This window comes from Palaemon carinicauda, chromosome 33 (genome assembly GCF_036898095.1).
Source record: "Palaemon carinicauda isolate YSFRI2023 chromosome 33, ASM3689809v2, whole genome shotgun sequence".
Lineage (NCBI taxonomy): Eukaryota > Metazoa > Arthropoda > Malacostraca > Decapoda > Palaemonidae > Palaemon > Palaemon carinicauda.
The window spans coordinates 63,802,079-63,815,191 of NC_090757.1; the positions used below are offsets into that span (position 1 = coordinate 63,802,079).

Genomic DNA, 13,113 nt, shown 5'->3' on the forward strand with positions numbered 1-13,113 from the left:
TAGGCTTTTAAAACCTTCCCTTTAACTTAATGCATACAGTACTAAACTATAAAACAGACACAAATATTAAAATGTTTAAGTAAAAAATAAAGATTGTTACTGTACTCACCACGAAAGAAGTTCAAGAAAAACTTGAATGATGATGGCGATGAATTTGCTGCACAGTAGAAATGATGATGATGAAGCTGATGATGTCTTCTACTGTGCAGCCAATAATAGTATTTTACGTCTCTTCAGACGGAGGTGTCTTTTCCTGGGACACCTCTTCAACTTCTTCCTGAGACACTTCTTCAATTTCTTCTGAGGGCATTGTGATCGGAAGTTGCTGCCGCTGCTTCTTCTTTCGCAAGAGCATCCTGTAGGGAGCCATGTGTTCATCGATCTTGGTGCAGAATTGTACAGAACGAACCATATCCTCGTCCCACTCTTGCGACATTTCTTTCACCTCATTCGCAAGCTTGCAGAGCTTGGCAAGCCGTTCTAATTTTAAGACCGTTTCTTCGACATTTTCTTGGAACTCTTCCTGTGTTTCACTGTCTTCACTGCCCGATTTCGTCAGGTCTTCGAGGTCTGCGGCCGCGTAACTTCTACTGTCTTTTAACATAGTATCGAGAAGCGTCACCTTCTCAGCAATCGTCATCATCTTTCGGTGCTGTTTAGGCTCACTACCAGCCTTAGTAGAAGCAGAAGGCTTGGGAGGCATTGTACAGTAGGGTTTAACAGAAAGTTCAACTTAAAACAGTCGCACACAGCACAGATTAAACTTCACAAAGTTAAGAACGTCTACTCAGCAATACGCGGAAAGAGAAAGTGAACGATGCAGACCCGCGAGAACTGTGATGCTGGAAGTTGAAGATGCGGGCAAAACACCAATCACAGGCTAGATAACAAAACTTGAGTTTTGATTCGTCATCTATCAGCGCTTGAACCAATCACAACCCGTCTTACAGTACATGGTGCGTTGGTTACTCATAGAAGATGCCCCGCGCATACTGAACGTACGTAGATTAAGTACAAGGGTACCGTAATAATAATAAATAATGATAATAATACTGTACAGTAATAATAATAATAATAATGATTAATAATAATAACAATAATAATTTTATTAACAACAACAACAATAATAATAATAATAACAATAATAATAAAAATTTACGTACGTACGCTATTTTACGCTCTCTCTCTCTCTCTCTCTCTCTCTCTCTCTCTCTCTTTCTCTCTCTCTCTCTCGTACGCTTACAGTACTTATTCGAAATGTGATTTTTGCAACAAAGAATATTATTGGATGCAGTACTGTACTACGTACGTATACATACAAAAGATTCATGGAAAAGAAGCACATCCATTACAGTACACACCATTCTAATATGGTATGACTGCATCTGATTTGCGTTTCATGTTCGATTTAATTTTACTACGTACTGAATTATCGTATGATCACATTCTCTTTTCGTGTTTTATTTCTTTCTGTGCTGAATTATATATCATATGTAATGCAATGAACAATCAGTAAGAGCAGATATTACTAATTACAGTATTAATGGAATTACAGGTAACAAAATATCGTATTTGGTTATCTTCAGATTTCGCGGTATTTTCGAATTTTCCGGAAAATCCGCGATATGTATATATATATGGGTTATGGGAAAACCCCGCGAAGTGGTGAATCCGCGATTGTCGAACCGCGAAGTAGCGAGGGTTCACTGTATCTAACTAGTTCCTGCCAGGTGGAATATCTGTTGCTGTCCTATCCATTGTTAGTGTTTCTGACATCGACGACGATTATGTGATCCTAAGGAAATATGCCTTGGATTTGGGTGGCACTCCATCGAAGGAAGAGTAATTATGGCTGTTGAGTTCTCTTCCCTCTATAGTGTCATCTTTGGCAACATGATATCCAAGAAGATGAACTTCTAGTTCTCTCTTTACACTTTGTCTTCGCTGAATCTTCTTTTCTAAGAAGAATGCGTTGAAGACATCTGTTGTCCGATTGATAGGTGTTTCGTTCACATAACTTTTACCAGTTAGGGAGAGGCAGTGCAAGTCCCAGAAACCTCACATTGAGTGTGAGTGCCGAGAGATGTCCCTTGGCAGGAAGAAACATCGGCAGATGAAACTGTCGGAATGCATATTTTTCGGTAAAGGGCTATTAACACCTTCTACCTTTGCGATATCTTGTGCAGGAGTTTAGCGAGTAGAGAGAGTTGTCCTGTTGTAAAAAAAGTATAGCTAGGGAAAATACAAAGTGTTTATTGATTTTTAATGTTTTAATTTTTTATTAATATTTTTTATAACTAGTTGAGCTCCTGTCCATCATTCTCAAAATTCCTTTCCTTTGTTTTCTTAGCAGGTAACTGACAGAAATCCCTACACCCTGTAGGGTTTTAGAAATTTGTCTTAGATTTAGAAATACTAAGAATCCTGACATCGTTAGATCCATTCTTGAAGCACTTAGTTTTATCAGCTGATATAAAAGGATGACTCGCTCGTCATCTAGACTGCAGTTGTGGGTGTCATATTTGTACTGCACTGTGATTTCTATTGTGTGACCAGTATCCCTGACAGACCTTTTTCCGTCATAGTGTAATTGCCTCTTTTCATATTGTGACACAATTGTCCCAGTATTAGGGTCACTTATTAGTCCCCAGAAATAAGTGACCACAAAGTGAGGCAAGATAATACAGACTGTGATTATTAAGATTTCGGATGACAAAGAATGAAGGTTATCAAGAAAATAAATCTTGTTTATAGATCAGTAATATCCCATAGACTTTGAGTGCTTCAGGGAGAAACTGAAGGAGGCTTTTGTATAAAAGCGGAGAAGTAACAGATCCAGAGTACATATAAGTGTCATGTCAGGGCGGGGATTATATTTAGTAAAAAAGATCTGTAGTAAAAGAAATAGAAGCTTTATGTACTACAGTATATGCTGTGTAAATACAGAACAATGAAAAAAAAAGTACTGTGATGACTAGGTACTTTGGCAAATAGTCATAGGATGTCATTGGAATGCCTGATTCTACACTTGGAAGGTGGCAGCAGGGAATATTCGTTAATTAAGGTTCTGAGATGTGTCTTAATATGCTATAGTGCTTTTATATTAGTTTTTTTCTAATTTGACATGTGATTATTCCCACTCTACTTATTGGGTGTGGGCTTAGGAGATTGGGTAATAGTATTGGTAAGGTAGTGCCCAATGTGTGGGCGGTTAGTTTTTTTGGTCAAATGTTTTTTCCTTTTCTTTCTTGGCTCTTTATTGTTTATCAAGTCTCATTTAATATTGTAGACCTGTATTTTCTCATCATTGCACCTTTATTCTTTTCAATTTGTAAATACAGTAGAACCTCGGTTTACGAACGACTCCGCTTACGAATTTTTCGGTTTACGAAGGGACTTTCTCTGAAAAATTCGTCTCGGTTAACGAATATTGTATCGGTTAACGAATTTAAATTTCCCTCCCACCCGCCGTTTTTTGTGGAAAAGTGTTAACGCTGCGCTTCCCTAAACATATATAAACCCCTTTATTACCCCCTTCACTCGTTCATTATCTCAGTATCCGCCGTCTCGATAGCATACATACTTAGTGAATTCGTGGACGATTTCTTTGTGATTTTTACACTTGGTTTGTGATTTGTTTTATTTTCACTCATTTGTGATTACAGTACTGTACTGTATTATTGTGATAGACAATGGCTCCTAAGATGTCGAAGAAGGAAAGCAGTAAGAAGAAGCTGATGATAACGATCGAGATGAAGAAGGAGATCATCGAGAAGCATGACCAAGGCATGCGTGTGAAAGACATTGCTAGTTTTTTCAATCGCTCGCAGTCGACGATATGCACAATATTAAAGAAAAAAGAAGAAATAAAGGCCGCTAAAGTAGCTAAAGGTGTATCGTCGTTATCAAAACAACGGCCACCTATTCTTGATGACGTAGAAAATTTATTAATGGTGTGGTTAAATGAGAAGCAGCTCGCAGGAGATTCAGTAAATGAGAATATGATTTGCGAGAAGGCAAGAACCATTTACGAGTAGGGAGGCACTGCACAATCACTGTCTTCGAGTGAGATAAAAGATTTTTTAAAGAAGTGAGAAGACGTGAAAAGTTTTCTTGAGGAAAATGTCCCGAATAAGGCTGAAACAGACCGTGCAATAAATTTATTAGTCGATAATGGGGTGGGTCACTTCTATAAAATTTTAAAGAACAGACAAAAGCAGGTGTCTCTTGAAAAATATCTTGTGAAGGGGGAGAAAAGAACTGTGAAAGACAACGACCAAGAGTCTCGCAAATGCAAAACCAGTGATAGTGAACGCCATTCTCGCAAGAGAACTCCAATCAACGTTCCTGAAGTTCTCATGGAGGGAGATTCTCCCTCCAAGCAGTAACCCCCTCCTCCTCCTTCCCCTCCTCTCGTCTCCATCAAGCCAGCAGCGACACTCCTCTAAGGTAAAGTTCAGGTTTACTGTGCATGCATATCCATATTTTCATCATTAAATGACTGCAATATTTTAATAATTTTGTGTAGAGTACAGTAGAGTACTGTATGTGTAAGGAAAAATTTGTGAAAATTGGTTTTTGTAGATGGGTTGAACTAATTATTTCGATTTTATAACATTCTTATGGGGAAATTCGTTTCGCGATACGAATTTTTCGGTTTAAGAGTTCGCATTAGGAACGAATTAAATTCGTAAACCGAGGTTCTACTGTAGATATATTTTTATCTTTTTAAAGTTCAAATTGTTTCCTTACATCATATGTCCCCTGTTGCAACCATAAGATTTTTTTTTTGGTTGATTTTTTTCTCCTAATGTTCTTAAGGCTCACTTAAACTTGAAAGAAATATTACCTAAATCATAGAGCCATGCCATTGTTCTGAAGACCTGTGTACTCTAGAATGATATTAGGAAAGTCTGAGTTTCTAGCTGGGTCCCCTTGCCCAGTATAAAATCAAGGGGTGGTGCCCAGTTCTTCTTGACTGTTTACCTTTTGCCCAGATGTCTGGGTATTCCAGCTTATATTTTGTGTAGTGAGAAGTTGGGGTATGATTGGTATTCATACACTAGGCAGTTTGCCTGCTACGTCTGGCCACAGTCCGCAAACCACTACACCGTTTAGGACGAAAGGTTGGTTCTAACTACTCTCATACAGAATGAGCATATGCACTATTGCCATTACGGAAGAAGGGCAGTGCTCTCTTCCTATTTCTTGGACATTTTCACCCGCTGAGAGTAAGCAGTGCATACAAAAGTTTTTGGTACATCCTTTTACTGTTGCAGAGTTCCAGAGATGTCTCTGAAGGACAGAATGACAAGTCATTCGGAATCTCTTGAGACACTTAAAAATTCCCCTGCATGGTTTCATGGAGAGAGTAACGCTTCATTGACGTTGAGAAGGAGAATGACCTCAGGTTCCAGCACTCATATGCAGGAATTTTCTTTGGAAAGTGTTTTGGCAGCAGTTTAGAGACATACCAAATCTGTTTCATCCAAATACCTAATAAGGGTAACCTGGTGTTCTTATAAAGATATTTCCTATAGTCATTATAGATGATGGTCTAGTTTCAGTAGAATTTTATGGTATTTACTCGCGGTAATTCATATTGATAAGTGTCTCTTGAATTTCTTTTTGTTATATTTTGTAATGGCAATTGATTATTTACTACTGTATTTCTCTATCAGGATTAGAGTTGGATTGCTAAAGATTAAGGGGAGCTGTTTCTGTTTTTCAGTAGTAATTCTTATGCTACTAGGATTAAGGTGGGGCTTGTCCAGTTGTTTTTAGTAAGTTTTTAGGTTAGGATATTTGGTTTGGATAATCTCTTTTCCTCATTTCATATCCTTTGCTTTCAGAGTGTGGGATTCATCCACACAAACCTCGGCTGAGATTCATAGAAATAAATAAAATAATTATAAAATTGGCTAATTTTATAATCACCTGAGGTTTACGCAAACCTCTCCCCCTTGCTCCCACTGATAAGTGATGTCAAGAGGTTGTTGAATGCTATTCAACTTTGTGTACAGAAAGGCTTACGCATGTCATGGTAATTGCTATACAGCAAACACATAATTGGCAATAGTATACTAGGGAGTTGAGGCTATTGAAGTGAAAGTTTATTTTTCATGATAGGTGCCGATACAAGTGAGCATCAAGGAGGAAGCAATGTGAACCTCAAGTGGGTAAAGATATAACCAGTTTTTAAATGACTCTAGTTTGTATAGTTTGCAAAGTATTAATTGCTGTATTGTACTTTTAGGATTTGGTTTGTTCCATAAACATTTTAAACACAAGACTTCCCTGGTAGTTATGTATATAGCTTACGTCCCTGATGTAAGCTATATACATAACTACCAGGTAAGTATGTTCAAAAATTTATTTTATAATGAAAATAACATTTTTACTTTTGACTTAAGTTCCAGCTTAGCCTCTATTTGATACATACCTGAGTAAGAGCATTTATCAGGAAAGGATGGGAACCTTCCCTTGGTAATTTATGTAAATATGCAGAACTTGAGTATTTTTTTTTTTTGCAATAGCTCCAGTGCCTGGTCATATGGCCCAAATTGTAGTATTCCAATCCTCTCATTGAAAAGAAAATCCTTTGGTTATGTTCTGTCAGTTATGGTATTCTTGTATTATGAATAATAGTTTTTCAATATTAATCTTACCCGATAATCATGTAGCTGTCAACTCTGTTGCCGACAGAAATCTACGGTCGGGATACGCCAGCGATCGCTATACAGGTGGGGGTGTACACAACAGCGCCATCTGTGGTCAGGTACTCCAGTACTTCTTGTCAACACCACCTCAATTTTTCCTCTGTCGTGCCTCCGGCTAGACCTACATGGATACGCTGTTGATTCTGGAGTTATTGTTCACGATTTGGTGATGTATTTGCTCTAGAGTTTAGCCTTCGCTATTCAGGAAGCTTTATCATTAGCTTAGCAAGTTTTTTGGAATTAATTTGATTTAATTTTGGTGACGAAGAGAGTATGAACTCTCTTTCACTTTTAAATGGCCGACCCTTCCCTTAGACGGAAGTGTTGGTGTCGAAGAGAGTATAGACTCTCTTTCTTAATTTTGCTTAACAAAGTTATAGATTTATTTTATATCTCTCCGCCTTTTATAGGCCTCTTCGATTAACTTCCTTTTATTATAAACTTATTAAAATTAATTTTTATGTTTTGTTTATATGCGACCTTTCCTAATAGTAGGCGGTCTTTTCTTGGAACCGAAGTTAATTAACATTGAGCCCGTCATTTCGTTTTTACCTGTTAACATTTTATGCTATTTTAATGTTTTTGAAAGAATTTCTTTGATAGTCTCGTACTGTTTTCAAAGTTGAACTAACGTTTTGTTTTGTCTCTGCAGTTGTTGACGTTCAGAACGTTCAACTTGCGCTCTATCGTTACGATAGAGAGAGAGTATTCACGGTTTCACGTTGCAGTAAGAGTAAACCGATTCTAGCGTTTTGTTCATTCTTTCTTAGCTTAAATGGTTTTAATTCTAATAAAGGAACTTTTTATTTGGGAAATCTTTCAGTTTTTTTCCTTTAACAATAATATGTTTTAACGATATATATAATTGGGCTCATCTCTCAGGTTCTAAGTCAATAGAGAGAGAGAGAGAGATAGAGACGGAGGGAGAGAGAGGAGGGTAAACGTTTCGTTCAAGCGGGTAACGTTGTTATCGTTTTTGCTCTTCTCCCTAGTCTCTTTAGGGGAAGAAGGTAAACGTTTCTAGAGTTTTATTCTTGTTCCCAGGCTTTATGCGGTGAGAGATTTTAAACGTAGTTTATTTGATCTAGTGTTTAGTCTCTTTTCCAGCCACTGAATTATTTATCTTTCATTATGTTTTTCTGTTACATTGTAATACTGTTTTCGCAATTACTAACTTTTAATGAAGGATAGAATTGCGTGTTTCAGGTACAAACCACTTAAAGTTTCGAGTTCAGTGAAATAAGTGCAAACAGAAAATCAAAAGTGATAAAGTGGTAAGCGCAAAGTGTTACAGTGTTGCGTTCGAGGGTTCGTCTGTTCGTGCCAGTTGTTCGCCTAGTCTGGGACCTCTTACAAGCTCCCAAGCCCAGGGGAGAAGTAACGTCGAAGGACTTATGGGTTCATCAGGCCTTGATCGACGAACAGACGTTTCCCTCCGTGGTTTCGGGTGTAACCAACTCACGTAGCCGACGTGATCACCCCACCCACACAAAGACGAGAGAGCCCATTTATTCCTCGTCTGCGGAAGAGGTTTCTCGCAGAAACCATGGACCAAATCTTGCAGCTTTTAAGTGCAAGTCGGTCCCTTCCGCGCAAGTCCAACTCCTAGGTGTAGCCATTAGCACTGGGTCAGTTCGGACTTGCTGCAGTACGACAACTGCACACCTCCCAGAGAGGCAAGGTGGTACCGCAACAGGCAGTAACTCCGTCTGTTGCCGCACCAGCTGTTTTAGACCCTCAGTCTCAACGGACAGTAGCTCCGTTTGTTGTTGTCTTTCATAGACCCTAGTGGTCTATGCTGCAGACAATGCAGTCTCAGCTTGCGGTTTTGATGCAGGAGTTTCAGGCAGAGAAGGTTAGCACACCTCCTCCTGCGAGCGCTCCTCCACCTCTGCGCAGTCCACCCTGCCAGACGTATGATGTTGAGGCTCCTCCTGCCTCCATGCGTGAGCTGCCGCATTGGGAGTTGCCAGGTACCAGCGCTATGCAGCAACCTCCTCTTACCTTGAGGCAGGAGCCTCTTGCTATGCGGCAACCTCCTCAACTCTTGAGGCAGGAGCCTCATGCGTTGCGGCAACCTCCTCCACCCATGAGGCAGGAGCCTCATGCGTTGCGGCAACCTCCTCCACCCATGAGGCAGCAGCCTCATGCTATGCGGCAACCTCCTCTACCCATGAGGCAGGAGCCTCATGCTATGAGGAGCCTCATGCTATGCGGCATCCTCCTCAACCCATGAGGCAGGAGCCTCATGCTATGCAGCAACCTCCTCTACCTATGAGGCAGGAGCCTCATGCTATGCGGCATCCTCCTCAAACCATGAGGCAGGAGCCTCATGCTATGCGGCATCCTCCTCAACCCATGAGGCAGGAGCCTCATGCTATGAGGAGCTTCATGCTTTGCGGCATCCTCCTCAACCCATGAGGCAGGGACCTCATGCTATGAGGAGCCTCATGCTATGCGGCATCCTCCTCAACCCATGAGGCAGGAGCCTCATGCTATGCGGCAACCTCCTCTACCCATGAGGCAGGAGCCTCATGCTATGCGGCATCCTCCTCAACCCATGAGGCAGGAGCCTCATGCTATGCGGCATCCTCCTCAACCCATGAGGCAGGAGCCTCATGCTATGCGGCATCCTCCTCAAACCATGAGGCAGGAGCCTCATGCTATGCGGCAACCGCCTCAACCCATGAGGCAGGAGCCTCATACTATGCGGCATCCTCCTCAACGCATGCGGCATGAGCCTCATCCCTTGCAGCATGAGCCTCATCCCATGCAGCATGAGCCTCATACCATGCAGCATGAGCCTCATCCCATGCAGCATGAGCCTCATCCCATGCAGCATAAGCCGCACGCCATGCAACATGCTCTGCTTACCTTACAGCATGCTCTACATACAGCATGCTCTGCATACAGCATGCTCTGCATACCTTACCGCATGCTCCTCAGTCACACATCTTTGGTTGTTGCCAACTCACAAGACTGTCAAGCAGTTTCATAACGTTGCCTTCTGGTCTGCTGCTTTTGCACCAGTGAAACCCTCACTGAGAGAACTTAGCTTTTCTCGGATATGGTTCCTGTAGATGAGAAAGTGCTATTCTCCCTCCTTCTGATATTCCCTTGAGGACTCTGTCATTTGGAGAGGAGCCTTTAGCTGCTTAGCCTCCTATGGACTTTTATTTAAGCATAACATGCTTCCAGGGAGGGTAATGGTTCCACTTCAGTCGCTAACCCCGTCTGTTACCACACCTGCTCCCATAGACCTTGAGCTTTGTTGCAAGACATGCAGTCCAAGCTTAGTCCTTGTTAGAGGATTTTTTGTTTACGGAGTCAGTGTGTCACTGGGAAGACGTTCAACAACCAGCAGAAGTGACTTGTTGTGACGCAGTGCGGCAACCTCAGCAACCCGATAAGGAGTTGTCTGTACGACCCAGACAGTCTAGACAGTTTCGGGTTGTCGCTGTACTTCCTCGCTTCCCCATGGTTGACAGTTCACAGACTGTGCAGCAGTACCATGATCTTGTGTCCGGCTCCGTCAGACGACTGGCTTTTAAGAGCTCCCACAAGTCGTCGCTGTCTGGAGATTCTCAGATGGACTATGGATCTGACCAAGGAACTGGGCCTCCTGGTCAATTTTGAGGAGTCCCAGCTCGTCCCATCCCAGACCATTGTCTACCTGGGTATGGATCTTCAGAGTCGAGCTTTTCGGGCTTTTCCGTCGGCCCCAAGGATCTACCAAGCCCTAGAATGCATCCAGAGCATGCTGAGAAGGAACCGATGCTCAGTCAGGTAGTGGATGAGTCTAACAGGGACACTTTCATCGCTGGCCCTGTTCATCGAGTTAGGGAGACGCCACCTCCGCCCCCTTCAGTATCATCTAGCTGCTCACTGGATAAAGGACATGACGCTAGAGACGGTCTCAGTTCCTGTTTCCGAAGAGAGGAGGTCTACTCTCACGTGGTGAAAGAACAGCTTTCTTCTCAAGGAAGTCTACCTTTGGCTGTTCAGAAACCCGACCGCCGTCTCTTCTCTGACGCATCAGACACGGGCTGGGGTGCGACTTTGGACGGACAGGAATGCTCGGGAACATGGAATCAGGAGCAAAGGACACTTCACATCAATTGCAAGGAGCTGTTGGCGGTTCATCTGGCCTTGATAAACTTCAAGTCCCTCCAGCTTAACAAGGTGGTGGAGGTGGACTCTGACAACACCACAGCCTTGGCTTACATCTCCAAGCAGGGAGGGACTCATTCGTGGAAGTTGTTCTAGATCGCAAGGGACCTCCTCATCTGGTCAAAAGATCGAAAGCTCACGCTGGTAACGAGGTTCATTCAGGGCGATATGAATGTCATGGCAGATCGCCTCAGCCGGAAGGGTCAGGTCATCCCCACAGAGTGGACCCTTCACAAGAATGTTTGCAGCAGACTTTGGGCCCTGTGGGGTCATCCAACCATAGATCTGTTCGCTACCTCGATAACCTAGAGGCTCCCGTTGTATTGTTCTCCGATTCCAGACCCAGCAGCAGTTCACGTGGATGCTTTTCTGCTGGATTGGTCCCATCTCGACCTGTATGCATTCCCGCCGTTCAAGATTGTCAACAGGGTACTTCAGAAGTTCGCCTCTCGCAAAGGGACACGGCTGACGTTGGTTGGCTCCGCTCTGGCCCGCGAGAGAATGGTTCATAGAGGTACTGCAATGGCTGGTCGACATTCCCAGGACTCTTCCTCTAGGAGTGGACCTTCTACGTCTACCTCACGTAAAGAAGGTACACCCAAACCTCCACGCTCTTCGTCTGACTGCCTTCAGACTTTCGAAAGACTCTCAAGAGCTAGGGGCTTTTCGAAGGAGGCAGCCAGAGCGATTGCCAGAGCAAGGAGGACATCCACTCTCAGAGTCTATCAGTCTAAAGGGGAAGTCTTCCGAAGCTGGTACAAGGCCAATGCAGTTTCCTCAACCAGTACCACTGTAACCCAGATTGCTGACTTCCTGTTACATCTAAGGAACGTAAGATCCCTTTCAGCTCCTACGATCAAGGGTTACAGAAGTATGTTGGCAGCGGTTTTCCGCCACAGAGGCTTGGATCTTTCCACCAACAAAGATCTACAGGACCTCCTTAGGTCTTTTGAGACCTCAAAGGAACGTCGGTTGTCCACTCCAGGCTGGAATCTAGACGTGGTCCTAAGGTTCCTTATGTCATCAAGATTTGAACCTCTCCAATCAGCCTCTTTTAAGGACCTCACATTAAAAACTCTTTTCCTCGTGTGCTTGACAACAGCTAAAAGAGTAAGTGAGATCCACGCCTTCAGCAGGAACATAGTTTTCACATCTGAAACGGCTACATGTTCCTTGCAGCTCGGTTTTTTGCTAAAACGAGCTTCCTTCACGTCCTTGGCCTAAGTCGTTCGAGATCCCAAGCCTGTCCAACTTGGTGGGGAACGAACTGGAGAGAGTACTTTGCCCAGTTAGAGCTCTTAGGTACTATCTAAAAAGGTCATAACCTTTACGAGGACAATCAGAAGCCTTATGGTGTGCTATCAAGAAGCCTTCTCTTCCAAGGTCTAAGAACTCAGTTTCTTACTAATTCAGGCTCCTGCTTAGGGAAGCACATTCTCATCTGAAGGAAGAAGACCTTGCTTTGCTGAAGGTAAGGACACATGAAGTGAGAGCTGTGGCTACTTCAGTGGCCTTCAAACAGAACCGTTCTCTGCAGAGTGTTATGGATGCAACCTATTGGAGAAGCAAGTCAGTGTTCGCATCATTCTATCTCAAAGATGTCCAGTCTCTTTACGAGAACTGCTACACCCTGGGACCATTCGTAGCAACGAATGCAGTAGTAGGCGGGGGCTCAGCCACTACATTCCCATAATCCCATAACCTTTTTAACCTTTCTCTTGAATACTTTTTATGGGTTGTACGGTCGGCTAAGAAGCCTTCCACATCCTTGTTGATTTGGCGGGTGGTCAATTCTTTCTTGAGAAGCGCCGAGGTTAAAGGTTGTGATGAGGTCCTTTAGTATGGGTTGCAGCCCTTTATACTTCAGCACCTAAGAGTCGTTCAGCATCCTAAGAGGACCGCTACGCTCAGTAAGGAAGACGTACTTAATAAAGGCAGAGTAATGGTTCAAGTCGTCTTCCTTACCAGGTACTTATTTATTTTATGTTATTTTTGAATAACTAATAAAATAAAATACGGGATACTTAGCTTCTTTGTTAACATGTATGCTGGTCTCCACCCACCACCCTGGGTGTGAATCAGCTACATGATTATCGGGTAAGATTAATATTGAAAAATGTTATTTTCATTAGTAAAATAAATTTTTGAATATACTTACCCGATAATCATGATTTAATTGACCCACCCTTCCTCCCCATAGAGAACCAGTGGACCGAGGAAAAAA

General features: G+C 42.6%; 1 protein-coding gene across 2 annotated transcripts in view; it reads left to right on the plus strand.

Moving 5' to 3' along the window:
* The window catches only part of l(3)73Ah (lethal (3) 73Ah), an 85,269-nt gene that overhangs the window by 43,058 nt on the left and 29,098 nt on the right, over positions 1-13,113 (plus strand). The window lies entirely within an intron of this gene.